Raw genomic sequence first — 27,170 nt, 5'->3', positions numbered from 1 at the left:
TTTGCTGAAGGATCTTTGGTGTGAGTGTTGTTTTCTTGAAGTATCGTTGTCTCTGAATGAATTTCAAAACAAGTTCATCAGCGATCACTGAACACGCTCAGTGTATGATCGCTGGAACTGAAATTACAGATACATAAATACATCGAAAGGAAAAAGGGATTATCAACAAATCATTGAGAGAGAGGATCAACACAACCCCTTAGGGAGTTCAAAAAATAAAGAGTGAGCAAAAGGTAGCACGTGATTGCTATAAAACGACAATAAAGCCCCGGAAAACACAATATCTAACATTTACATACTAGGACAACTCTGAAACCGTCAATGGCTATCAACGACAATAAGTTATCCTCGATCTGAGTAGATCTGACCAGTCAGTGTTTGTAGGGGCATCGCTAGATCCTGATATCAAGAAAAAATTTATTAATTTCTTGAAAGAAAATGCGGATTTCTTTGCATGGTTGCATGAGGATATGGTCGGTATTAATCTTGAATGGTACAAGGTAATTAATGACGAGGTCGACAATCAGTTGAAGATAGGTAAAATCCAGGAAGTAAAATATCCCAACTGGTTGACAAACGTCGTGGTCGTGAAGAAGAATGGAAAGTGGCAAGTTTGTATCGACTTCACATACCTTAACAAGGCCTGTCCTAAAGATCCATTTCCCTTACCTCATATTGATAATATGGTAGACGCAACTGCTGGCCATGAACTCTTGACATTCAAGGACATATACTCTGGCTACAATCAAATCCTGATGCATCTTGGCGACCAAAAAAAATGGCGTTCTTGACAGATAAAGATATTTATTGATATAAGATAATGTCGTCTAGTCTTAAAAATGCAGGTTCGACATATCAATGATTCAACCAGATGTTAAAAAATTTGGATGACATAATGAAAGTTGACATCGACAACATGCTCATAAAATCGAAAAAGGCGATAGATTATATTGACCATATTAAGCAGTCATTCGATATCCTTCGTGAATACCAGATGAAATTGAATCTTACCAAATGTTCATTTGGAGTATACGCTAGAAATATTTTAAGCCATTTGGTCACTCATCATGGGATCGAAGCAAGTCCCTAAAAAATCAAAGCAATCGTCAACATTCAGTCGCCAAGAAACTTCAAGGAAGTCCAACAACTTACAGGCCGTGTTGCGTCCCTAAACAAGTTCATTTCTCGATCCTTAGACAAATGTCACTTATTTTATAATATTCTAAGGAAAAATAAAGGCTTCGAATTGATGGACAATCATGAAAATGCATTGCAAGAGTTGAAAAAAATACATGTTGTCGCCTCCTTTATTGTCAAAACCTAAAGATGGTGAAACCTAAAGTTGTATTTGTCTGTAAGCCTCAACTCTGTTAGTGCTGTCCTTACATGTGAGAACGACAAACAACAATTACCTATATATTATGTTGATCCTTTCTCTCATTGATTTGATGATAATCTCTTTTACCTATTACGAAGTATTATGTTTCTGTTCTTTCAGTTCCAGTGATTGTCACTGAGTCTGTTCAGTGATCGCTGAAACATGTATTGTAAATCCTACAGCAACAACGATACTTCAAGAAGACAAAACTCACAGTGAAAGTCAAAGACTGAAACTGAAGATTAGTGACTGGTGCATTCGTGATCTGAAGCGGCATTGAGTGATTACAACCTGGTCAACATATGTGTGAAGACTGCTCAAGTCTCGACGAATGCTGAAGAGACCTTCAGTGTTATTCCAGGATTCAGCGATCAAATGAAGCTTGTTGTGCAAGATTGTTTATGTCTTGTCCTTCCACACACAGAGAACAAACCCATACCCTTTCTAGAGTATAGTATGGTACTGAGCCGACTAGTTGACTCTATTACCCACCAACTCCATGAAAGGATGTCTGCTCATAAATAGGCATTTGTACTATTCACTATAGCAAAGGACAAGCTTTTCTTTAAAATCTTGATGCGTGTTCAAACCCTACTGAATTGCATTAAATGTGCATTTACTGCAATGAATATAAATAGATGAGTGCTCTCTCCATGCAGAGTAACACACATGCATATTTTGCATACATCTAAAAGAACACTTACGCTTTTCTTCAAGCAAGTTAGAATTCCTCTCAAGTATTCTAAAACTTCTTACCCAAGAAGAACACCTTTCCTTTTTTATCTTTTAGCCAATCTTTTCTTTTTGCTAAGAATATCTGTGTGTAAACTTAGATTGTTTTAGATACGTTATCTTTACCTTGTCTATTTTCGCATACAATCTGTAAAAATCTGTATTGATCTTTCTTTATCAATATATGTTTTTAAATTTGAAAGTTTTATCTGTTTGTATTCATCCCCCGTCCCCTTCTACAAATTGTTTCTTTAAAACTCTTGTAGACCCAATCGGGACCAACAAGTGGTATCAAAGCAGTGTTTTTTTTGTTGAGTTGTTTTGCTGTATTTTATTATCTTACTTTCAATATAATTTTACTGCTTTCAAATAGCTTTGAAAAACACGAGCACAAACTTTCACGACAACGGCTCTCTTACCAGGCCTCCCCGGTTTATCAGAGACAACTTCAGTCTCTGGAAGAATCGGATGTCTCTCTTTTTGGAAGGTATGGATCCCGAAATTCCACACTATATAGAAAATGGACCTTATGTTCCATATGCTATATCTCCGGCTGTTCCCGATACAGCTACGACTGCCGTGATTCCTGAATGGCAGATTCCTAAGCTCCCACATCAGTGGAGTGAAGAAGACAAGAAGAAGATAGCTATAGATACTCGTGCAAGATCTATAATAGCTATGTCTCTTCCTGACGAGGTCTATCACTCCGTAATGAAGCTTAGAACCTCGAAAGCGATGTGGGACACTCTCTGTGTTCAATATGAAGGTACCTCTCAGGTACAAGAATCGAGGAAGATAAACTTAGTAAGACAATATGAAAGCTTGCTCTATGGAAAGACTGAAGCGTTGTCTGATGTACATCAAAGGTTTAATTATTTCTTCTTCTTCTTCTTCTTCTTCTTCTTCTTCTTCTTCTTCTTCTTCTTCTTCTTCTTCTTCTTCTTCTTCTTCTTCTTCTTCTCCTTCTTCTTCTTCTTCTTCTTCTTCTTCTNCTTCTTCTTCTCCTTCTCCTCCTTCTTCTTCTCCTTCTTCTTCTTCTGCTGCTTCTTCTCCTTCTTCTTCTCCTTCTTCTTCTCCTTCTTCTTCTCCTTCTTCTTCTTCTCCTTCTCCTTCTTCTTCTCCTTCTTCTTCTCCTTCTTCTTCTTCTTCTTCTTCTCCTTCTCCAACTTAAAGAAGGCTTGATGAACGCCCTATCTTATATAAAATGCTAGTTCTTCTTCTTCTTTTTCTTATTCTCCTAAGTCTAAGTTCAAGGTGATTGTTTCACCTAAGGACTCCAAATCCTCAAAAGTTTCTCCAAGAACATATGAGAAGGGATTCCTTGGAGCTTGTCCCTTTTCTTCTCTGGTACTTCCTGTCCCTAAAGCTAGCTTCAACTATAGAAAGTGTAGACACTATGGTGAAACTACATATATTGCCAGTAAGTGTCCTTCTGCCGGTAAGGCTGGTCCCTCAGCCAAAGGCAAGAAAGTAGCCAAGGCTGAGAAATCCACCAAGGCAGAATCTACCATTAAGGTTGTTAAAACAACTAAGGTGAAGAAATCCACTAGAGCCTCCTCTTCAGGCTCAGTGAAGACACCTATTGCCTCTATTCCATTAGCGTTAGAGGTTGTTCCTAATCCCATTGAAACCTCTTCTTCTGGTTCAGTGAAGCCTTCCGCTGACACTGGTTCTTTAGTTTCAATGGATGTTGCCTCTAACATTACTGGACCCAAATAGAATGGGTACGAAAACATTTTTAAACTGTTGCCTTCTGCAAGATGTCAAAGGCAATTGGTATCTCGATAGGGGATGCTCAAGACATATGACTGTAGACAAATCCCTGCTTATCCACTACAAGGATAAAAGAGGCCCTTTCGTGACCTTTGGAGGAAACGGAAAAGGATATACCAAAGGTTTTGGTGTATTAACCAACAGTGCAACCACTTTCAAGCTTGTTGCATATGTTGAAGGACTGAAGCACAACCTACTCAACATCAATCAGCTGTGTGATAAATATTTCACAATGAAGTTCTTCAAGAATTCATGCTACGTGTTTGACAAGGATGATAAGGTTGCTCTAACCGGCTCTCGTCTGGAGAATGTCTACATCATCAACATAGATTCTCCTCTCACTGAGAATAACTGTTTCCTTTCTAAAGCTTCATCAGATATCAACTGGATGTGCCACAAACGGATTTCTCACCTTAACTCCAAGACACTCAGCGAGTTGTCTAGAAATGATCTCGGCACTGGTCTTCCTCAACACACCTTTACAAAGGAATCTCTTTGCTCAGAATGTGAGAAAAGAAAACAGACAAAAGCTAGCTTCAAGTCCAAGCAAATCTCTTCAGTGACACCACCTCTTCAGCTACTGCACATTGATCTCTTTGGTCCAGTGAACGTGCAATCTATTGTTGGAAAGAAGTATACACTCGTCATTGTTGATGAGTACTCCAAGCATTCTTGAGTCTTCTTTCTCAGATCAAAAAGTGAAGCACCTGAAGAAATAATATTGTTCATCAAAAAGATAGAAGTACTTAATAATATTAAAGTACGATCTATCAGAAGTGACCATGGAATTGAATTCAAAAATAGTATTATGGATAACTTCTTTGAGGACAAGGGAATCTCTCACAACTTCTCTTTTGTGAGAACTCCTCAGCAAAATGGGGTGGTCGTTGAAATGAGAAATTGAACAATCATTGAGGCTGCTCGATCAATGCTCAGCGAATCTCATCTTCCTACTCATTTCTAGGCTGAAGCTGTCAACACCGCGTGTTTCACTCAAAATCGACCGCTGATCGTTAAGAGATTCAAGAAGACATCTTACGAAATCTTCCATAACAGAAAGCCCTCTCTCAGCTTTCTATATATCTTTGGTTTCACGTGTTATATTCTTAATAATCGTGATCAACTGGGAAAGTTCGATCCCAAAGCTGGTAAATGAATCTTTCTTGGATATTTTTAAGTATCCAAAGCCTTCATATTATTCACCAAACACCGACAGACAATAGAAGAAACTATTCACGTCACTTTTGACGAATCTCAATCAGCTAATTCTAAACCCATCATAAATGATGGCTAAGAATTAGAAAACTGGATGTTTTCTCATGCTGGAGAACCTGAAGCTTCCTTTAGAAATCCACCAAACACTGAAGCTCTAGAAGCTGATGATGATCCACTTATCATTTCAATTGCAGCCAATAACCAAAATGTGTCTTTTTCAGAGATCGTTGCAGTGCCCATTAGTTTCATTCCTCCTTCTACTTCAAACACTGATCAATCGGTGAATGAAATGCCTTCAACATCCGAACCTTTATCTGTCGCTGAATCTCAGGCTTCTTTAGCAATTGTCCCTATTGCTGAAGAATCTGTAGCTGAAGCCTCATCCTCTGTTCCTGAACATCTATACTCAGATGATAGTCCTCCACCAGCTCAACGATAGATAAAAGACCATCTTATTCATCAAATTCTTGGTGATCCAAGTACATGTATTCAGACTCGTTGATGACTAGGTAATATATGTCTCTTTGTCAACTTCCTTTCTTTAGTTGAAACCAAGAAAATCAATGATGCTATCTCAGACCCTAGCTAGGTCATTGCCATGCAAGAGGAGCTCATTGAGTTTGATAGGAACAAAGTATGATACCTTGTCCCACGTCCATCTGACAAAACTGTGATATGCACTAAATGGGTCTATCGCAACAAGTAAGATGAAGAAGGCGTGGTAACCTATAACAAGGCTCGTCTTGTTGCTCAGGGTTATAGACAAGAAGAAGGAATCGACTATTATGAGTCCTTCACACCAATGGCTAGACTCGAAGCTATTCGACTCTTCCTAGACTTTGCTGCCCATAGAGACTCCAAAGTCTACCAAATGAATGTAAAGAGTGCTTTCCTAAATGGAAAAGTCCAAGAGGAAGTTTATGTTGAACAACCTCCAGGTTTTCTTGACCCTACGTATCCAAACCATGTCTACGTTTGGATAAAGCTCTTTACGGGTTAAAACAAGCTCCCCGTGCCTGGTATGATACCCTCTCCTCGTTTCTCATCTCTGAGAAATTCGTCCGTGGAAAGATTGACCAGACCTTATTACTTAGAAAAGTTAAAGTTCATATCATTCTAGTCTAAATATATGTCGATAATATTATTTTTGGTTCCACTAATCCCTCTTTATGTTTTCGGTTCGCTGATCGCATGAAGAAAGAATACCAGATGAGTATGATGGGAGAACTAACCTTCTTTTTAGGTCTTCAGATCAACAAATCAGATAAAGTTATCTTTATTAGTCAGAGTAAGTATGTCTGTGATATGCTGAAAAAGTTTGATTTCTCTAACAACTCATCTATGAAAACTCCTATGGCTCCTCCTCTTTCTCTCAACAAGGATCCAAATGGAAAGCCTGTAAACGTAACTGTTTATAAAGGAATGATCGGCTCCCTGTTGTATCTTACAGCTAGTCGATCAAATATCATGTATTCTACTTGTTTATATGCACGATATCAAACTGAACCTAAGGAATCCCATCTACTTGTTGTAAAACACATTTTCAAATATCTAAAGGGAACTCCTAACTTGGGTCTCTTGTACCCTAAGGGTTCAGGTTTTGACTTAATAGGTTACCCAGATAGTGATTTTGCAGGTTGCAAAATTGATAGGAAAATCAACATTGGAGGCTGTTAGCTTCTAGGTGGAAAGTTGGTGAGCTGAACAAGTAAAATGCAAAACTCAGTGTCCAAATCAACCACTGAAGCTGAATACGTTGCCACTGGAAGTTGCTGTGCCCAAGTCCTTTGGATGAAAAACCAGCTTAACGACTACGATCTTCAATTCTCAAAGAATCCTATCTATTGGGATAGCACTAGTGCTATTGCAATTGCCAACAACACTATTCTTCACTCCAAGACCAAACATATTGAGATCAGATATCATTTTATCAAAGATCATGTTATGCATGTTAATATTGAACTTCACTTTATTCCCACTTATTACCAACTCGCTGACCTTTTCACGAAGCCTCTTGATGAGACAAGATTTAACATCTTGATCAACAAACTTGGAATTCTAAACGCTGAAGATTAATTTCCTTCAGCTATACACATTAATCATTAAGTGAAATGATTCAGTGTTCTTATTCTATCACTAAATTCTTGAGTAAATATATCTCTTCTCTCTAAGGTATGTATACTCTCTTTTCTTCTTTAAAACTTAAAACTATCATTGAAGCATTTCTTCTTCAGTGATCAAAACGTTTTAAAAGTTTGTTTCAGTGATTCTTTATATCGTTAAACATTTTAAGCTAGTATCTGCCCCTGTCGCTAGTTACTACTATGAAGATGTTATGTCATCATTTTCAATCTCATGCTATTACATCATTACTAATTATCATCTTTGGTCTGTCGAAAACTTGAGTTGACAGGACGATTAGCAAAATGGAGTATTTATCCCAATAGTTATGAGATAAGCTTTAAAACAATGACGCCTATAAAGTCTCAAGTTCTCATGGACTTTGTCATCGAATTTAGTCCAGAATTGAAAACTAGCGACCGATGAAATACTCTATACGAAGACTAAAGAAGATGGCCTATGGACACTCCATGTCGATGGATCATCCAATATCTAGGGCGTAGGGCTTGGCATCGTCTTAATGTCGCCACAAGGGGCGTGATGGTGTACTCAATATGTTATGACTTCAAAGTGATAAACCATGAAGTAGAATATGAAGCATTGATTACAGGCATGAATATGGATCAGGACCTCGAAGCAATAGTTGTACAAGTTAGAAACGACTCCCTATTGGTAGTCAATCAAATGAACATAGAGTTTGCAACAAAAGATTCCAATATGACAACCTATCTTAAGGTAGCTAAGCCAAAAGCAGAAGTGTTCGATCCATTTTTCATTCAACATATCCCAAGAGATCAAAGCACTCAAGCCGATGCCCTAGCTAACCTTGGGTCGGTATTAAGAAAATCCTCCTTCGACATCATACCATTAGTCCACTTGTCATAACCATCTATCGAAGATAACGATCGAATCCTCACCCTAGACGATGGGGACGACTGTTCAAGAGAAATAAAAGATTATTTAATGCACGACCAACTTCCCGAAGACAAATTAGAATCTCGAAGAATTCGATTTAAAGCATCCAGGTATATCATGATTTCTGGAAGACTTTGTGGACGATCATCGACAAGTCTAAACCTGCGATGTTTCACCATTAATCAAATTGTGGTTATTCTCCAAGAAATGCATGATGGAGAACGTGGCAGTCGCTCTGGAGGTCAAAGTCTAGCAAACAGAATATCACGAGAAAGCTATTACTGGCCTACCTTATGATAAGATGCCATCAAATATGTCCAAGGTTGCGATGCTTGTCAACGACATTTTGGTATGGCTCACCAACCTTCAGAATTCTTGCATTCGTTGCTACTTCCATGGCCCTTTATGTAATGGGAATGGACATAGTCGGCAAGTTACTGCCAACCCCAGGGCAAAAGGTATTTTTGTTAGTTCTTATCGATTATTTTTTGAAATGGATAGAATCTGCCATTTTTTCCCATGGTCGGGACAAAGAGGTTATCTCTTTTATCCAAAATAACATCATATGCAGGTTCGGTAATCCATCTGAAATCGTCTGTGATAACGAGTCGCAATTCATAAGTGATATAACCAAACGCATCTGCGAAGATCATTGTATAAAACTCTCGACATCAACGCCCTGTTATCCATAGTCGAACGGACTTGCAAAATCTACCAATAAGGTCACCATCAACACCATAAAGAAAAGGCTTAATTTCGCGAAAGGGTTGAAGAGTCACATTCAGTCCTTTGGGCCAATCGTACGACTCCTCGTAGTTCAACAGGTTAGACTCCCTTTTCTTTAGTTTATGGATGTGAAGTTGTTTTACTAGTCGAAGTAAGCATACCTACCACGCGACTTACATTTGTCAACCATAATTTAGTTGACCTAAGTTATGACCTCGATGCACTTGAAGAATTAAGAGAATCGACCTTAATCAGAATGTCTTCATAATCGCAAAATTGTCGCTCGACATTTCAAAGAAAATGTGAAGACAAAAGTGTTCCAAGAAGGTGACCACGTCTTACGACGTGCCTTTCCAAACACAAAAAGGAAAACGTAGTTAAGTTAGCCACTAAGTGGGAAGAACCATATCGAATATCCGAGGTTGTAGGAAGAGGAGCTTGTAGATTACAAACTCTAAACGATTAATACGTCCCACGTAGCTGGAATGTGGTACTTTTAAAAAGTATTTATTTTAATTTTCATTTAATTATCCCTTATGACGAAAATTACTTATTTAAGGCATCAGAGGGTCATTGTCACCACTGACATTGTTTTGTCCCAAGAACGTGCAATTCGAAAGGCATGGTCGATGATAACTCGTGACTCATTTGGAATTAATCGGACGACCGAAACTCTAGACATCGATGAAAACGTATATATATGTATATATTCTGAACTTTAAACTTATGATATGTTATTGATGATTGTCATAGGTTTCTTAAGAAAATTTCTTGTATTCCTTTTAAGGATCAATATATGTTAGATCATCGACAGTTAGACCTCACGATTAATTTATATCAGGTCTAGTATAAAACAAAGAATACAAAAACTTACAACAAAATAAGCCACTTGTATTTATTATCCAAAAAAAAATCACAAGTGAAAGGCACAACCACCAATGGTGAACCTTAAAATAAACAAAATGAAAACTAAACTAAGGAGCAGGTTGTTCTAACGTGGCTCCAGTCATGACGATGGTAGAGGCACCCCTATCATCTTCTTCCTTCTCGTCGTCAGAATTAATGTATTCCTCTGTCCCTATTGACTTAATAAAGTTCTCCAACTCTTCTTGGGCCAACTTCAAGGGGTCCTTCCCCACCAGGTGACGACCCATGATCGCAGCCCTCACCTTGTGACATGAAAACGCCTCTATCGCCTCCAACCCCTCCTTGAGGTATGAGATCTCCTTCTCAACCTCCGCCAGTCTTGACTTAAGCACCCGAACTTCTTTTTCATTCACAGCCATGGTGGCCTTAGCCGCTAGCACCTCTGCCTCGGACGCAGYMSAGWKCCWCCTTCWSACGMCCCYCMYCYYCCAAATGGTTGAGAGCGTTATCCAGACAGATTGGAAGTTCTTTGCATTAGGCCACACTCGCCCATTCTAGACAGATTGGAAGTCCCTCGACACCACCTGTCTAACCTTATCCATTATTGAATGAAGGCAGAGAAAGGATTGGAATGCTTGTATATAAGACAAACATCAACAGTTAGTACTATAGTCGTATAATCAAGAAAGTCGAACACTATAAAAGACAACTTACCATGAAAGAGCCTCGTAACATGGGTCTCTAAGTCATCGACCGAGGTATTGTTGTAACGATCAGAGAAGATAGTGTAACATCTCGCTTGAGCAAACCCCAAATTACCAATTTCTATAAAATCTTCAATAAAATATAATTTATTAATTATTGGGACCAAAATTAGTTCTAAAAGTTTTGTCAAAACAATCAGGGCCAAGGATGGAAAATCTAAAAAATGCTGATAAAACGACTAAGTTTGGAAGAAGACCAGAGGCGATGAAAATGGTCCAGAGGCGATGAAGAACCAGAGGCCAACACTTTGAAACACACAAATCTGGGCATAACATTAATTAACCTCAAAATATGGGATATTAATTTTCTAAAAAAAATTTCGAAATATCGGTTCTATTTTAGTGATAAAACCACCCAAAACACAATTCCAAACCGGATATAACGGATTTTTACTTACAACCCGAATTAAGTAGCAAAAGAATACGGGACAAGACTATATATAAGCTACTATTTACCCARAAGCAAGATCGATATCTTCAAGATCCCCGATAAATCTTCAAGTCAAATGACGGGTTCTTTCTTTTTATCCGTCTTCTTTCCTGAGAGAGGYTGCCACTTAAATGGTAAGCCAACGCTTAGTGAGTTAAATAGTTAAGTATTACATATCAATATCGCACATGTTTATAAACATACATAATAAACTCTTATTACTAAAAGAGTTCAAGACATCGTCCAGATGCAAACCGAGACTTAAAAGAAACCGAGTGAACAATTACGTACCGGATGCTAAGATCATAGGATTCCATATTCAAATCACYATMATACACCATACCATTGATGCTCAATACAACAAGGAGACAGGCTCAACGACCAAATATATTCAACAACGTTAGAATACCAATAAATATCAAGAACCAAGAGATCGAATCGGTAAACATAACGAGGACAGTGCATCACCCCATCCTTCACCTCCCGGGCTCATGCCAAAGTCTGAGTCAAAATCATACATTACGGGAAACCTCGCATTGCCCGCCTTCCTCTACCGGGTATGTGCCAATGTTCCCTACTCATTGCTCTTCCTCTTCTTCGAGCAATGAATATTCACAACCGCAGAAAGTCTCACCCGTCCAACCCGGGATCTTGACTTCACCATAAACTTTTGGTGTAGCACACGAATTAGTACCCGTACTATGGCGCACAATTCAAGGAACAAAACAACGAATCCAGATTCAGAAAGCAAACCGATGTACCGAGATAGTAATAAGGAATCGACTCAAGAGACAGAATCAAAGACAAATCAAGATCGTGTGACTCCATTCAAGACCAAAAACATTCATATGAAAATATATATATATGTTCAAATCAATATGTAACAATTAACTATATAACTCACCGGGCAACCGTATAATACCGAAAAGCTCCGAATTGAGCTCACAAAGCAAGTCCAATCTACCACACTTAGATTGCTTCCAATGTATCAAATCCTGTCCTAATTACCCCCTGAATTAAATGTACAAAATCTCATAAGAAACCAATATAATAAACTCATGATATACACATATCCTATTTGAACACCTTACCTAAATTTCTATGTACAGCTGCTGCATGTAGAACTGTTTTGTCCATTTTAAGCTCGAATTCATGCCTTGAATAAGAAATAAACTAGACTCAAATATCTAACTAAGGAAATTAGCCTCACCTCATTTGGATTTTTCTATGACTTTATACAGATTTTCAAAGTCTGCATACTTTCAATGCATTATTTAGTCAACATTCTCATTTTCAAACATTTTTCTCAAACCATTTCGATTTCAAATTATTCCAACTTCTGAATCTCAACTTAATATAACATATTAGACATAATCAACCAAAATCCAACCTTTATTTTATCATTTATATTATCTCCCAAATCTTTGACTATATGATGAACTTGTATAAATCTTGGTAATCTCTTGAATCTAATGATCATTTCAAGCCATAAACACTAAAAAGCACTCATTTTATACACTTAAGATCAAACCCATATAAAACCCTATCTCTATCTCAACATGTAATCCATAAAACAAGAATGTCAACCAAGAACAAGTGCAAAAATAGATTATACCTTACTTGATGATCAAATCCTTCCAAGATCTTGTGGTTCCTCTTTGATTTGAGTTGAATCAAGCCTATGTGTGTGAAAATCGCACCTCTAGTGTGTGTGWSAGTTMTGGWCTTAAATGACAAGAAAAATGGGCCAAAACTCCAATTTATAATGCTAAACTCGAGTTGGGCCGAGTTGGCCCGGCTAGGTACCCATTTTGACCATCAACACTTAAATTATTCATAACTTTTCGCTCGGACCTCCGTTTTCTATGAGGTTTTCGCCTACACGTTCCTAAAGAGATAATCTATAACATCCATCAAAATATTCCAGAAACGATCTTCCAAAAAAAATCCATTTTACGTATCTTTTCGACGTAAATTTTTCCAAATCCTCTAATATATTCTTAAAAAATATAATTCTAAAATTTCAAACCTAAAATCCTACTAAATCATAAGTTCTCTTTAATCTAATAATTAAATATACTTAGCAAATAATTGGGCATATAAAAAAATTGGATGTTACAGATAGGGGTCAAGAAGTTGAAATATGGAAACAACTTCTTCCTATCTAGTGTGTCGTCCCTCATGAAATCGGCTGGCAGAAAAATCTTCATGGTCGAGAAGTCAGATTTCTTCGCAGAAAGAGACTTTGATGGAGGCCTTGAACTCACAGGTGTCATCGCCACCATGCCTAGAGGTGTCATCACCCTTTCAGAACTAAGAGAAAAGGGGTTGTTTTTCGTCAGAATAGGGGTCTGTTGACACAATCCCATTTTTCTTCCTTTATTTCTGTTGGTCAATAACCAACAAAATTTATCGTTTAGTTGTTCACTACTCGTACAGGAAGGCCTCTCCTTCCGTATGGGGGGAATCCTTTATTCTCAGTCAAGATGCCTCAACTAGATAAATTCACTTATTTCACACAATTTTTCTGGTCATGCCTTTATTTTCGGGAATCTTTTTTCAGGTAACAACATTGGCCATCGATTTGTCATCTTACACCTCATATGGTTCATCAGTTCTCAGAGATGGTTCCTTCAGGAAAGCCACCTTTGAAGGAGGATCCTCCCTTGTTGAGGTATCTACCCTCGTCTTCTTCGCACCTGATCTGCTAGCTAGGGATTTCCTCTTTAAACCCCTGCCATCTTGGGCAAGAAGTAAGGCCCTTTCCCTCTTAGAAAGGGTGGTCGATACTTTCTCGATTGACTCCCATGAAAGTAAATCAAAATATTAAGACGAAGAAAAAAGGAAAAAAACTAACAATTAAGAGATGAAGGATTTTCTTGCATGTCATCTCTTCCTTCTTTTCCTCTTCTCTTACAACCTAAGCCTCTGAGGTCCCTAGATAGGTCATATTGTCGTCCTCTTCATCGATCAACTACCTAGACCAAGGATAGAAACTGTGTAGGAACCCAGATTCCCATCAAGTAATTAAATGCTAGAAAAATTATAAGGGGAAGCAACAAAGCACTAATTATTGTTTAAGACAAAGAGATGATGAATATGAAGAATAAGATATAGACAATAGTAAGATCACCATAGTCATCATGTGTATTTATTGGCAAACTGAGAGTTTAGAATTACATTGAGAACACACAGTAGTGTTTGTGAAAAATGACTCAGAATGCACAAATCTCTCTCAAGTACAGAGATGATGATTTTATAAAAAAAACGTATAAAAGCCTAGAAAGAAACTCTTATTTATAGCCTAGAAAATGTATGGAAGATTCATTATAACGATATATATATATACGTATATATATATATATATAGATACGAGTCTAACGACTAGGCTTACCCTCTATATTCCAGCCAGAGATCAACCATTGACTATTGTCTCCTAAGGACGACAGTTTACCGAAGACATATCTAGTCTTCCACTTGGTCGTACCCTAGACCAAGGTCTGAGTACCCCGGGCACGGCTAGATAGGCTATACCGGTTTTAATCTCAGGATTAACATAGTACACTGTTGGGTTCTAAATTTCTATATTGTATTCAAGCTTTATTTTTCTTTTATTTTCCTTTGTGAGTATAAATAGGTAGCTTTTCTTTGTGAATTGTAACTTTGTAACTTTGAATCACTCTGTAACCTTTGAGATCAATACACATTAACCTTTGAAGATATTCTCTCTACTTTCTAATTCCGCCATTGATGAATTGTTATGAAATTGATGTTTTGATTGAATGATTGATTGGACTGGGAACATCAATTGGTATCAGAGCAAATTACAACAACCAGAAAGATTAGAATTGAAGCAGATTTGATTGATTCTTGAATTTTTCTTGATCACATTCTTGTCGGCCATTTTGTCTAAATTTTCAAACTCAAGATTGATTTCTGTTTGTGTTTTGATTCAAACTTTGATTGGAATTTGATCTAAAACCTTTTGTGATTGATTTGTGTTGTTCAATTCATCGATTTGGATTGAATCCAGTGTCCCATTTGAGTTTTTTAGTGACCGACTATTTTACTCTGTTCTTGAAACTGTTTTTATCATTCTTGATCAAATTGACCATTTTGATATGTTTTTGGTAAATTTTTGTTTACAGAACTTGTTTGTAATCCTTTTTCGAATATTTTGTGTTGGTTTTCATCAATTTCATCGAGTTTTGTGGATATTGATCAATAATCTATCAAATTTGCATATATCGCTTGTTGAATATTAGTGATGGGCGATTTCCTTCAAGAACATCGCTTGTTGAAGACTTGTTCGATTTGGTTAAATATATCGTCTGTGAAAGATACTTGGTAAGAGATATTTGAGTATATGGCTTGTCTGTTGAGCGATTTTTGCTAATATCGCTCAAGAGTTAAATGTTTTTGGTGAATATCGTGCAACTGTTAATCAATTTTTTTTTGGGTAAATCTCTCAATTGGTAAGCGATTTTTGAGTATATCGTGCAAGGTTCACCCGATTTTTGAATATATCGCTCAAGCTTTGAGCGATATTCGTCCAAGCGGTTTTCTATTTTGGGCGGTATTCGTGTGGAGCGATATTTACAAGTGTTGTTCGATGTATTGTCCTATATCTGAGTTGGTCGATATTCTACAAGTGCCAAGTGATAGTTATTCCAAATTTGAATGATATTATAGTTTTTGAGGTTTTAAACTGTAAAAAATATCTAGTTAATCATTATGTCATATAACAGTTGGATTGTTTTGAGATGGCTTTCATTTTAGAATGAAAGAATAAGAAGCTTAAAGAAAAGATTTCTGTTTTGGAGAAAAGACTAAAAAAGGAACAAGAAGATTATATAAAGATTCATCGGGAAAATCATGAAAATCTTTGTTGGGTAAAGAGCTTAAAAAATGATAAGGAAATAATTAAAGATGAAAAGGAGTTTTTATAGGCACAATTAGATGAGCTATATAAGAATGATGGTAGTTTAGAAAAGAGGAATATTGTGCTGTTAAAGAAGAATTTGAATTGAAGGCGAGGGTTTTTGAACCTAAGTAAGTTTTAAGTTCTTAAAAAAGAGATTTTTGAAAAAGAGAGAAGAAAGGTAACTGGACTTGATAAGGTATTGAATTCTGAAATAAAGATGTTTGAGACAGAGAAAAACAAGTTCACTGATGAGGACGAGAGTTTGTTGGTGAAAAAAAAGCTTTGAAAGCAAAATTAAATCATTTGAGTTGAATGCTACAAAGATTTAGCAGCAAATTTATGATTTTGAAAAGATAGGGATCCTAGAAAGGACAAAATTGAAATCTAAAAGAATGAAGTCAGATAAGAAATGTCTGGAACTTACAAAGAAGATTTCTATAATTCAGAAAACCTTGGAAGATGAAAGGAAAGCTTTCTAGTGAAAGAAAAGTTGCAGCAAAGAAGAATGTTGGTATAGTCAAAGAGATATCTGACAAAATAAAGTGGTTAGAAGTTGCTTGTGAGGATGAGAAGAGTAAGCTTGAGAATGAAAAAGAAGTTTTTGAGAACAAAATTGCTGAACTGTTAAAGAAATTATCTGTATTGAAAACAGATTTTGTAACTGAAAAGAATATGATGTCTGATTTTAAAAAGAAATGTGATTTAATCATTGAAGAAAGAGATCAATTGATGAATAAACTCAAAGAGTTTACAGAAAAGATTATTTCAAGTTCTATTGATCATTTTTCTTCGATTAAAGTCTGTAAGAGTGTTTGTTCAAGTGTCAAATCAAACATCATAAATCTCATATTACTAATCAACATTACGATGATTCTGTTACTGGTTTAGATAATCAGTATAAAAGAGTGAAAATGGTTTGGAAAAAGAAGTCAACTACATAAGACTGTGTTGGAAACAAGTCTTATCAGTCTCTTGTAGTTGATACAAAATCATTTGTTTCAAAGATTGATTTACCATGTATTATTAAATCTACTAATCAGTTAATCAGTCTTAGGAAGAAGAAAATCTATTGTTCAACATGTGGAGCTAATGATTTTGTCAATTAGAGGATTGCTAATAGCTGGTATGGTACTTAATGTATATCTGATTCCCCAGTGAAAAGATCTAAAGCTAGAATATCTTACCTGAATAGTTGGTTTGGTACATACAACATATCCTAAACTAAAGCTAACATAAAAGGAACCATGAAGGTATGGGTACCAAAATCTATCTAATTTGTTTTGCAAGTTTATCATGTGTAGTGTTGAATTTAGATTATGCAAACACATGATAAGTGAGATGCTTATGGATATCTGTGTTGCATTAGCTTCTGAACAACTCAGTTTAGAACCTATGCCTTATTGATTTCAGGGAGTATACTGATATTGATATGATCGATATTAAAGGGGGAGTAAGTTTTTAATTGATATGTGTGGAATATAAGGATATTTAACTAATATATTTGTATGTTTATGTGTTTTACAGGTTTTTGAAGAGTTGGGAGATATTTGAAGAATGAAGAGTATCGTCTAAGGCATGGGCGATATTTTCCTATGTCGTTCAAGGCATAGGCGATTTTCTAGAAATCGGTCGAGGCTTGGACGATAAAATATTGTTCAAGGCTTGGGGGATATATGTGTAATCTGGCCAATGCATGAGCGATATCCTCATAAATCGTTCAAAGTGTAAGCGATATCCTCTAAAAAGTCAAGGATGAACGATATCTTAGTAAACCGCTCAAGGCGTGAGCGATGTCTTTGTAAATCGCTCAAGGCGTGAGCGATATATGACTAAACCGCTCAAAACTTACATTATATTCTTTCCCATAGAATATTAGACAAGTGTTGAGCAATATATATGAATATCAGGCAAGGCTTGAGCGATATTCTCTTCTAAATAGTATATCGCTTGCCTCATATTCGATATAGAATTTGAATCGTTTTTGGCCACGTTTCCTTTTTGGTCCAATCTCATTTTGACACGTGTCTAGGTCAAGTTCACCTATATAAGGGGTGTCCAGATTTACCTTTACTTTTTACCTTTGCAAAGTTACTCTCATCTTCTTCATCTCCATATTTCTTGAAGAACTGTTGAACTTTGTTGAACACGAAACTCACATATTGACCTTAATCACACTCTTAATCGATTCTAAAACAAATTTTGTGATTCTTAATCATTAAAGGTTGGTTTAGTTTTTATTTTTCACTTGAAACTCGGTTTTATTGTGCTTATTCTAAGTTTTATGTGTTCGTATATGTTTTGTTTTTGTGTATGTTCTTCGTATTGTAAAATAAGACTGTTTATATGCTTGATTTTGATTATTTTTTTTTAATTTTTTGAATGTTTTGTGTTTTTGTGTGTGAGTTTTAATTTACTTTTTTAAGTTTGAATTTTCAGATCTCCGGTTGAGTGTATTTCATATTCTTTATTTTGAGAGATATATGTTTTCAGAGATTTTCTAATTTTTTTTCTAAGTGAGTTGGCGATTTTCTTTGACCGATTTAATTTTGACATTGTGTTTGTCTTAGTGGTGAGAGATGTACATATTCAGAGATATCGTTGAGAGATTTTATGTGAGTTTTGAATTTTCCTCTGTTGAGTGATTTACAGGTGAGAGATACAGTCATGAACGATTTTCGCAAAAAAAAAAATGAGTTGTGAGATGTTTGTGAGCCTAAGTGTTGGTAATTTTGAGTGTTGAGAGATATTCTTTAATTTTAGAATTTTTTTTATTGTGGATATAACATTTTTAACTTTTACAGGTTAAAAGGGCAAATGCATAACACCATGATTCAATGATGAGCACCCCATTCCATCCATAAGATTACAACCACCATCATTTTCACAGTCTGTAAATGCCACTGATCCCGATGAAATAATATTTCCAAATGCCGTTTACCTTGATCTCAAACCAAATAACCACCACTTAAACCCAGAAATGAAATCCGAATTCCTGGTCATGATGGAAACTCTTAAATGCCACAGAATATCGTATGCTCTAACTGCAACTGCTGATGTCCCATTCGTTTATCTACAAAATTTCTTGTATACTCTGTCTTACATCAAGGAAGGCAACCAGTTCTACTTTGAAGGACATGTTGATAATTTTCTGAGTCGACTTACTTTAAAAAGACTTAGAAGAATTCTAGATCTGCCTACTGCAAACTCATTTCCAGGAAAAGACTCATTCGATGACTTCGTATCAGAAGATAAATTGTGTGCAAATATCAAATGCTTGGGTTATTCCGGTGTTTTGACAACCCAACCCAGTTCAAGCGGAAGTTTCTACCGTCCATCAGGCATCTCGTTTTCTCAATCCTGAATCGATGCCTTACATAAAAAACTACAGGAGTTGATATATGCAGCACTGTGTTCTTAAGATTCTTTCATGGTGTTGTCTTCAACAAACACTATGACTATGTGATCATCATCTGGAATGAGCTTGACGAGCTTGTGTATGCAAAGAAGTTTGCTTTGTGATCGAGAAAATTCATTCCTTTTCAAAGATTTTTTTTCAACTCATCATCAAGTCTATGATAAGATGCAACAAAGAGATTCCATCAAGGATCGATAGACCATTTGGACCGGACTATGAAATGCAGTTTCTGAAAGCTCATGTAGAAGTTGATGATATGGATTCTATTATGTCCATCCCTGAAGAGCTTCTGGCTTATGCTGATCAGAGTGCTCATTGTGTGCTAGAGTATTGTCGAGAGATAGCTCCCATACTCCAGCCATAACCAGAGGGACTTTCCCCGAGAGCAACCCAAAACTCAACTGAGAGCGGTGAGGGTCTATTAGGTCTAGTTGAGGGAGTTTAGATACATGGGGTATCTGAATAGGGTGCACTTAAGAGAAAATGAAAATGAGAGGGGATTGGTTGGGGGAGACTCTGATCATGCACTATTTGATTAAGGAGCTTCCAATGATGAATATAACTCTGAAAAAACTAAATCTAAGAACAATGATGATGATGAACAAGGTCCGAGTTAAGTGACGGTGATGACTCAAATGATAATGATGATGATTCAAACGATGATAACAATGATGGTGATAACAACAACAATATGGATGATGCTGAGCTTATACAAACTCATATTGGTCTGCATCTAGAAATAGAGTTTGATTTTGACGACTCTATTCCAAATTTTGACTTTGACGCTGAAATTCAAAGTATTATGGATGATATAAGGAGTTCAGAGGGAGAATTTGTTGAAAATAAAGAGAGGTTAAGTGAAAGGGAAGTTGAAAAACATAGGGAGTGTGAGACAGAGATAGAAAATAATCAAATCCCTCTCCAAACCTTTAGAAGAAGACGGGTATCCACATCTATTGTTAGTTATCATTCATTGAGTTCTAATATTGAAGAAGCCATAGTGTGCCCACTATGCAATTGCACATTCCCCCATGCCACTCAGATGTCTCTCAACATATATTTGTTTCAATTTCTCATGGGGATCAAGAACAAAATCAATACAATCCTCACTTGGAGAATTTGAATATTGAAAATAGTAGACAACTGCCTCGGTCTACAACATCTTTGGTATGCACATCGAGTATTGAACCCTCTATATCTTTTGTTACACAAATTTTTGGAGTTATGTTGTTGAACATGCTTTTCTTAGTGGACAAGCCGGAACGACCACATTGGAGTCACTAAGTGACATTCTACGAGGATCTGTCAAAAGTCCTACCAACGATAATGATATTTCAGCTGAAGGCAGGCACAATAGTTTATTCAACTGTTGTTTCAACTGGCAACCTAGGTGGTCCAGGTGTTAATTTGAAAGATTTTGTGTTGAGGGAATATCTGGACGGTGCCCTAAAGGTTGTTCAAGATTCTTTTATGGGAGAAATAAAGGGAAAAAATCTTTGTTAAAGGGTAAACAGAAAGTTGTAGAAGAAGATCCAATTCCTTCACCACCACCTCAATCTTTTCAAGATATGGATCTATAGGTGGATAAGCTTAAATAAATGTTGTATGCTAAGTTGTTGTCGTAGACTAGCATGGATTCAGTGGATGAGGATTTACTTTCAATGTTAATAAGATCAATTGAAAAATCCCAAACCATTAGCGCCTAACAGTTTCATTCCTTCCAATGCATTGTTGTTTCTAGCTTGTCAAAATTTGACTCAACAATTGCCTCTTCTACCAAAACAATTCAGGAATCTTTAACCACTTTATTTGAAAGAGTTTCCATCCTGGAGACTTCTTGCAAAGCTCAGGCCACCTCTCACAAAATAAGACATGATGATCAAGATAATCCTGACCACCATGAGGGGGAAAACAAGCGTCAGAGAGTGACTGACTAATCTGGATTTATGGGAGTTGAGACCAAGGAGAATGAGGTTTCTGATGATCATATTGAAAGTATTGGTGCTAGGGAGGCAAGGTGAGAGGTTGTGTTATGTGTTAACCTAGAGATTTCTAGAACAAAAATAAGGTCGATACTGGGTAAGTCTATTGAAATAATTGATGTTGATTTAGATTCTGAAGGTGGAGGTCGGGATTTCCTTTATCAAGACTGAAAGAGATGTTGATTCAGGCAATTTGATATTTGATCTTTTTCAAGCTGACTTAGATAACAATGAATCAAAATTCCCATTCCTGCAACAACTTGTTAACCCTACAGAAGAACCTGAACTTAAACCTGAACCATCTGTGAATCCTGCAACAACTTCTTAACCCCAAGTTCTTCAAAAAGTTTCGTCTTCTCGCAGAGTCTATATATGGATGTCAGAAAAGGTTCTTGCAGCTAAATGGGACAGAATAAGAATTAGAGAAGCATTTCTTGAAGATGTTTATCGTGAGATCTTTGTTCACTCTTTAAGAAATCTTGATATTGAGAAGGTGTTGGGAATCCGAAGAGAGAGTCTAACATACAAGCAAGAATACAAGTACTTTACGAATGCCAAGAGCAGGCCTGTTCATTGTGTAAACACCAGGCATCGGATTGTATTGACAAAGAAGGTTGATGCCAAGCAACTGTTCAAGTTGTGATATCCAGTCTTCTATGTTATCTATCAAGATGGAAATGTGTGGAGCTTCTGTGAAGCAGATTTTCCAAATCTATATCTTGAAGACTTAGAGTTTATGTACCACAAATTCAGGAATCAAACGGCCAGATTGGAAGGAGTTGTAATTGCATTGGAGGCCATCAAGAAGTTCTTAAGGCGACATATCAAGTAATCTTCGGTGATTGATATTCAGATAGGTTTGGAAAGTAATCAAGAGAAGGTAAACATGCTTAAACTGAATCAAGAGCTTGAAGATGTTGATGGTTATCCGATGTATATGATTCTTGAAGATCCTGGGAGTTCGATGTGATATACAAGAACCTTGAAGGTGCAATAAGATTCCTGAGATTTTATGAACTGTCAAAGTACTGTGATGGTACAATCAAAGTGTTAAAAAGACAGCTAGAGTCTAGAAAGTTGAATGATGATAAAACAACAGGGTCTGAGAAGCTGAACATGAAAGAAAGGTATATGTTGGTTAAAGACTTAGAGTTATTTGATGAGAAGATCGAATATAGAAATGTTGTGAGAAGATTGTAAACTCATCTTGGATTTAGAAGGTTAAGATTTACAATATCCAGAGCTTGAATCCAAAGGGGGAGAATGTTGGGTTCTAAATTTGTGTATTGTATTCAAGCTTTATTTTTCTTGTATTTTCCTTTGTGAGTATAACTAAGTAGCTTGTCATTGTGAATTATAACTTTGTAACTTTGAATCATTCTGTAATCTTTGAGATCAATACACATTAACCTTTGAAGATATTCTCTCTACTTCCATATTCTGCCATTAATGGATCTGTAAGATCTTGTTGTTAATATTGAATGATTGATTAAACTGGGAACATTATACACCGTCAACAACTCATGGATTGTGAACGACGACTCGCAATTGACCGCTAAATGGTCAATTGTGCTAACAATGCGCCAAAATTGGGGCATTACTTGCCCCAGTGAAAGACAAACCTTGTGAGGAAACCTAGCCAGCCCAGAATAAGGCCATTCAAACCCTATCTTGAAAAGGTATTCCTATGACACGAAAAACCCAGGAGGACACTCCTCCTGTCTAAAAGTCCCGGAGAACGAAGATCGATGTCTAATGGTATCTTCGGTAATGCTCTAAAAGCCTCGATGTTCTCTTTATCCTCATTATCACTATGAGGGTCTAGCATCTCGTTATCCTTTGGTACACTAACTTTGGCAACAAAAAACGAGTATGCTTCCCAGTTCTTCCTAGGCTTACGGGCTAAAGACTTTTTGCGTACATGAGGGACATAGATCGTACCTTATTTATAGGTTTCTAACCCCGAACTCAGTTTGGCAAAGATTTGGGAAAGGATTTCAGAAAAACACTCTCTCTAAGAAAACTTGTAAGCGGGAAAATGGAAAAGATTGAAAAACCATCGCTATTTATATGGTTTCCAAATGAACAGTAACCTCTCCGATGATCGACACCTATGGACCACCTTTTCGTATCCTTCATTGGATGGTCGATAGTTGTCCCTGACAACTTGAACCACAAGCTTAACAGTTGGTGACCTTAAACAATCCTGTTGCCTTTACGGTTTCCCACATAATTGATCTAGTTACAAACAAACCGATTAGTTTCTTTTTGGACAAATGGCATGCGAAATTCGAAATTCTAAATTGCCTCTTTTTATTTAAAATTTTGGGGAAAAACTATTTGGGTAAAAAAAGTCATGACTGACGTAATAAATTTATGACGAGGTATATGTTGCAGATTAAACTAACAACTAAAACCTTGAAGCTAGCGGTCATCATTTTTTTATGACAATCGTAAGATATTCTCGACGACTAAAGACACTCGCATTTAAAGAAAACGACCATAAACGAAAGCACGCATTCAAGAACATTAAAGACACATTTATGTAGACGACTTCTATATGAACAAAGCTCATTTCGAAAAAAAGGGGAAGCAATATACGGATCATACAAGCGAATTCGCTCGAAGTATTCCCTAAGCTCTCAAGCACACTCACGGTTTCTTTACATACGATCATATTGTAATCTTTGTTTGACGTCACTAACGCATCGACGATCTTCAATGTCATCCACGGTTTTTACTCTCGACAACGGTTTTTCGCATTACCAAATTCTTGTGTTTTATTTACTTTCTTGTAATTGACGTGTGTTTATCGAAGAATACAATCTTTAGTTGTTAATACTCCACAACAAACTTACATTATTTTTATAAAGTAATTTTTTGCATAAGCGCTTACGTAATATATATATATAATAATTAAAAATAAATTGGAGACTGCTTGCGACGGCAGTACCGGCAGACCTCAAGGCCACCCTTGCAAACAACCAAACACCAATGTTTTGACTAGGGTGGCAATTTCTTACCAAACCAGACCAACCAACATTTGAATCAGTCGTACCAATTAAATTGGTACAAACTTACTTGGTACTGATTATTGTCGGTTAGTAGTATCGTACCAAGTATGTGAACTTAGTTTGGTACATGCTATTGAAAGTTGCATACCACGGTAGTACCATGACACCGACTTATTTATTTATTATTTGTTTTGTGTATTTTTATATATGTATTTGATATTAAACCTTGCAACTTTAATTATTTTTATTTAAACATTTAAATGTTTGTAAGTTTTATTCATTACAATTAAAACCGGTAACAATATATACCAACCGAACAAAGTTGGTAACAGTTAAGCCAGATACCAAACCGTATATATAGGATTTTGCATACCAATTATAATTGGTTCGTATACGATAATATATCATCATGTAGCTGCGAAAATGCCAAATCTTTGCAAAGTTAAAAAGTGTATGACGGCTTTTCGTTCGCTCTACCGACGAACAAGACAGCAAAACGTGTCCCTTTCCATGTGTAGAAGCAATTACAACACAAAAGACCACGATGATGGGGGCTTTTGCCGAATCTTTTTGACATTTTTACTGACAACGATTGGTTAACCACTAATGCATTAGGGCAACACTGCCTTTTTTTTTTCTTCACATGACTGACACTAGCTAGCAAGCAAGCACCAATGGGACCATGCCAATTAAGTTCATCTCTTCTCACCAACAAACCAAAATCATCGCCATTATTGCTAATTAAAGATTCATTATTTGAGCAAACCTGCATCTTTTTTGTTAGGTTTAATTTGAGGAAAAAATGATGGTGCGAGAATGAGAGTTAAGAACGGATTAAATCTTTGATTATTTTATAAGCCCAAACCCATCTATGAATCGTGCTTATAGATCTGGTGTATCTCATCCTAATGTGCATGCAAGGGTGAAGATTTTTTCTTCTACTTCTCATGTTCACTTTCTTTCTCAATAGAACCCAACCCATGTTAATTAATCAAATTTATATGGTGTTTGTTACATAATTAATTATTAAAATCTTTGGTTTTTGATTGATATCAACAATATACAAAATGAATATTAGTAATGGACTAATGGCCGAAGAAAGCTAAATATCTTCAAAAAAATTAATGGCAAAAATGGATATTAATAGATCTATCGATTTGAAGAAAGTTATTGTGTTATGTCATATTGAGAGAACATAAAAATCCCTTTGCTATTTGTTGGTGATTTGTATCACTAATATTATTTAAGTGTAATGGGATTAATTTGTTGACCAATGTAACCATGATAAATATCGAACAAGTAAGGAAGATAAGGAGTGCACACTTGTTTGAGTTTATTTTGTTTGAGTTTATTTTAAACCCGGTTTAGAGTTCAAAAACTGCCGTTTTTGACAGTTTTCGAATTCATTTTCGAATTGGTCATTTTGATGTTGGAAGGTACACAGATTCATAACAATTGATTCTCCGTTCGAAAACCACTGAATTTTATCCGATTGAAATTTCGATTGTACCATCGAAATACTTCAATCTGAAAGTGTTACACGACTTTCAGTGGAATCCAAGCAATCGAAAACCAGAATTTCTAACACTATTTTTATTCCTCAAATCCATGTTGCTTCTTAAAATGTTATCCACTTTTTTGCAAGGCGACATAGGGTTTTTAGAGCACAAAGATGTGGTTATAGATTACTTAACGAGAATTTAAGTTTATAGAAACAAAAATTGCCATCTTATTTTAAGTATCATAAAAGTTGTCCGACTTTGCCGAAAAAACTTTTTAGCTTGCATAAATTATTATGCCGCATTTACGTTGACATAATCAAATTTTTTTTATGAACGTAATATCTCATTGGATATTCTATTAAGACGTTCAAGATCAGTTAGACGTTCTAAAAGATCCATTTGTTGTATTATTTTCGTTAAGCTAATAAATAAAATTTATATGTTATATTACATGATTAATAATAAAAAAATATTTTGGTATTAGATTGACTTAAACATTATGCTCAATTACTAATAGAAAACCAAGAAAAGAATTTCAAAATTCTTTAAAAGTAATATAAATATTAATAGATCTATAAAAAAGAAAAAAAATGACATTGTGTTATAGTAACACCCGTTATTTTTTTGGGAGAAAGGGAGAACCAAATGGAGAATAGCCGGAAAAATGGCCGAGGAGAACGATTGAAGAACACCCAGGGAAAAGAGTAGGAGAACGATTGAAGAACACCCAGGGAAAAGAGTAGGAGAACGACCGAGAAAAAACGGTCGGAAAAAATCCGGGAAAATGGTCAAAGAAAAAAAGTGAAGAACAGCCGGAAAAATGGTCGGGGAAAATGGTTGAAGAATGGTCGGAGAACGACCGAAAAAACGGTTGGAGAACAGTCGGGAAAACGGTCGGATAAAACATCAAAGAATGGGCGCGAAATGGTCAGATAATAGCTGGGAAAAACGGTCGAAGAACAACGGAAAAAAAGGCTGGGAATGGCCGGGAAAAACGGTCGGAGAACGGTAGGGGAGTGGTCAACACATTGTGCGACACTGTGATGTGGCTAAAACCGTAGCCTAAGCCGTGCAACCTCCTGTTTGGCATGGTGGTGGACCCGAGCGACCCACCTAGGTCGCAAAAAAGGTCGCGTAGACCCCCTGAACTGCATAAAACCCCGATTTTTTGAGTGTTTCTTCATTTGTTCATATCTTTTTCATTTCTTCTCTAATTTTAGCAATTTTGAGGGCTATAGTTTTGTTTTTAAATCTCTTCAAAGAGAGATTAAAGATCTAGTTTCTTAGTGATTTTAGAAGTTCTTAGAGATTTGAGATAAGCTTCTAACCTACCATTTCTTACTCCTTGGGGTCGGTCACTTTGCATCCTCAACCCCTTTCTCCACATTTCGTGTCTTGCTAGGGCTTGCGAG

The sequence above is a fragment of the Cynara cardunculus genome (genome assembly GCF_001531365.2).
Source record: "Cynara cardunculus var. scolymus isolate 2C chromosome LG 12, CcrdV1, whole genome shotgun sequence".
In the NCBI taxonomy this organism is placed as follows: Eukaryota; Viridiplantae; Streptophyta; class Magnoliopsida; order Asterales; family Asteraceae; genus Cynara; species Cynara cardunculus.
This window is presented reverse-complemented; position numbering follows the sequence as displayed.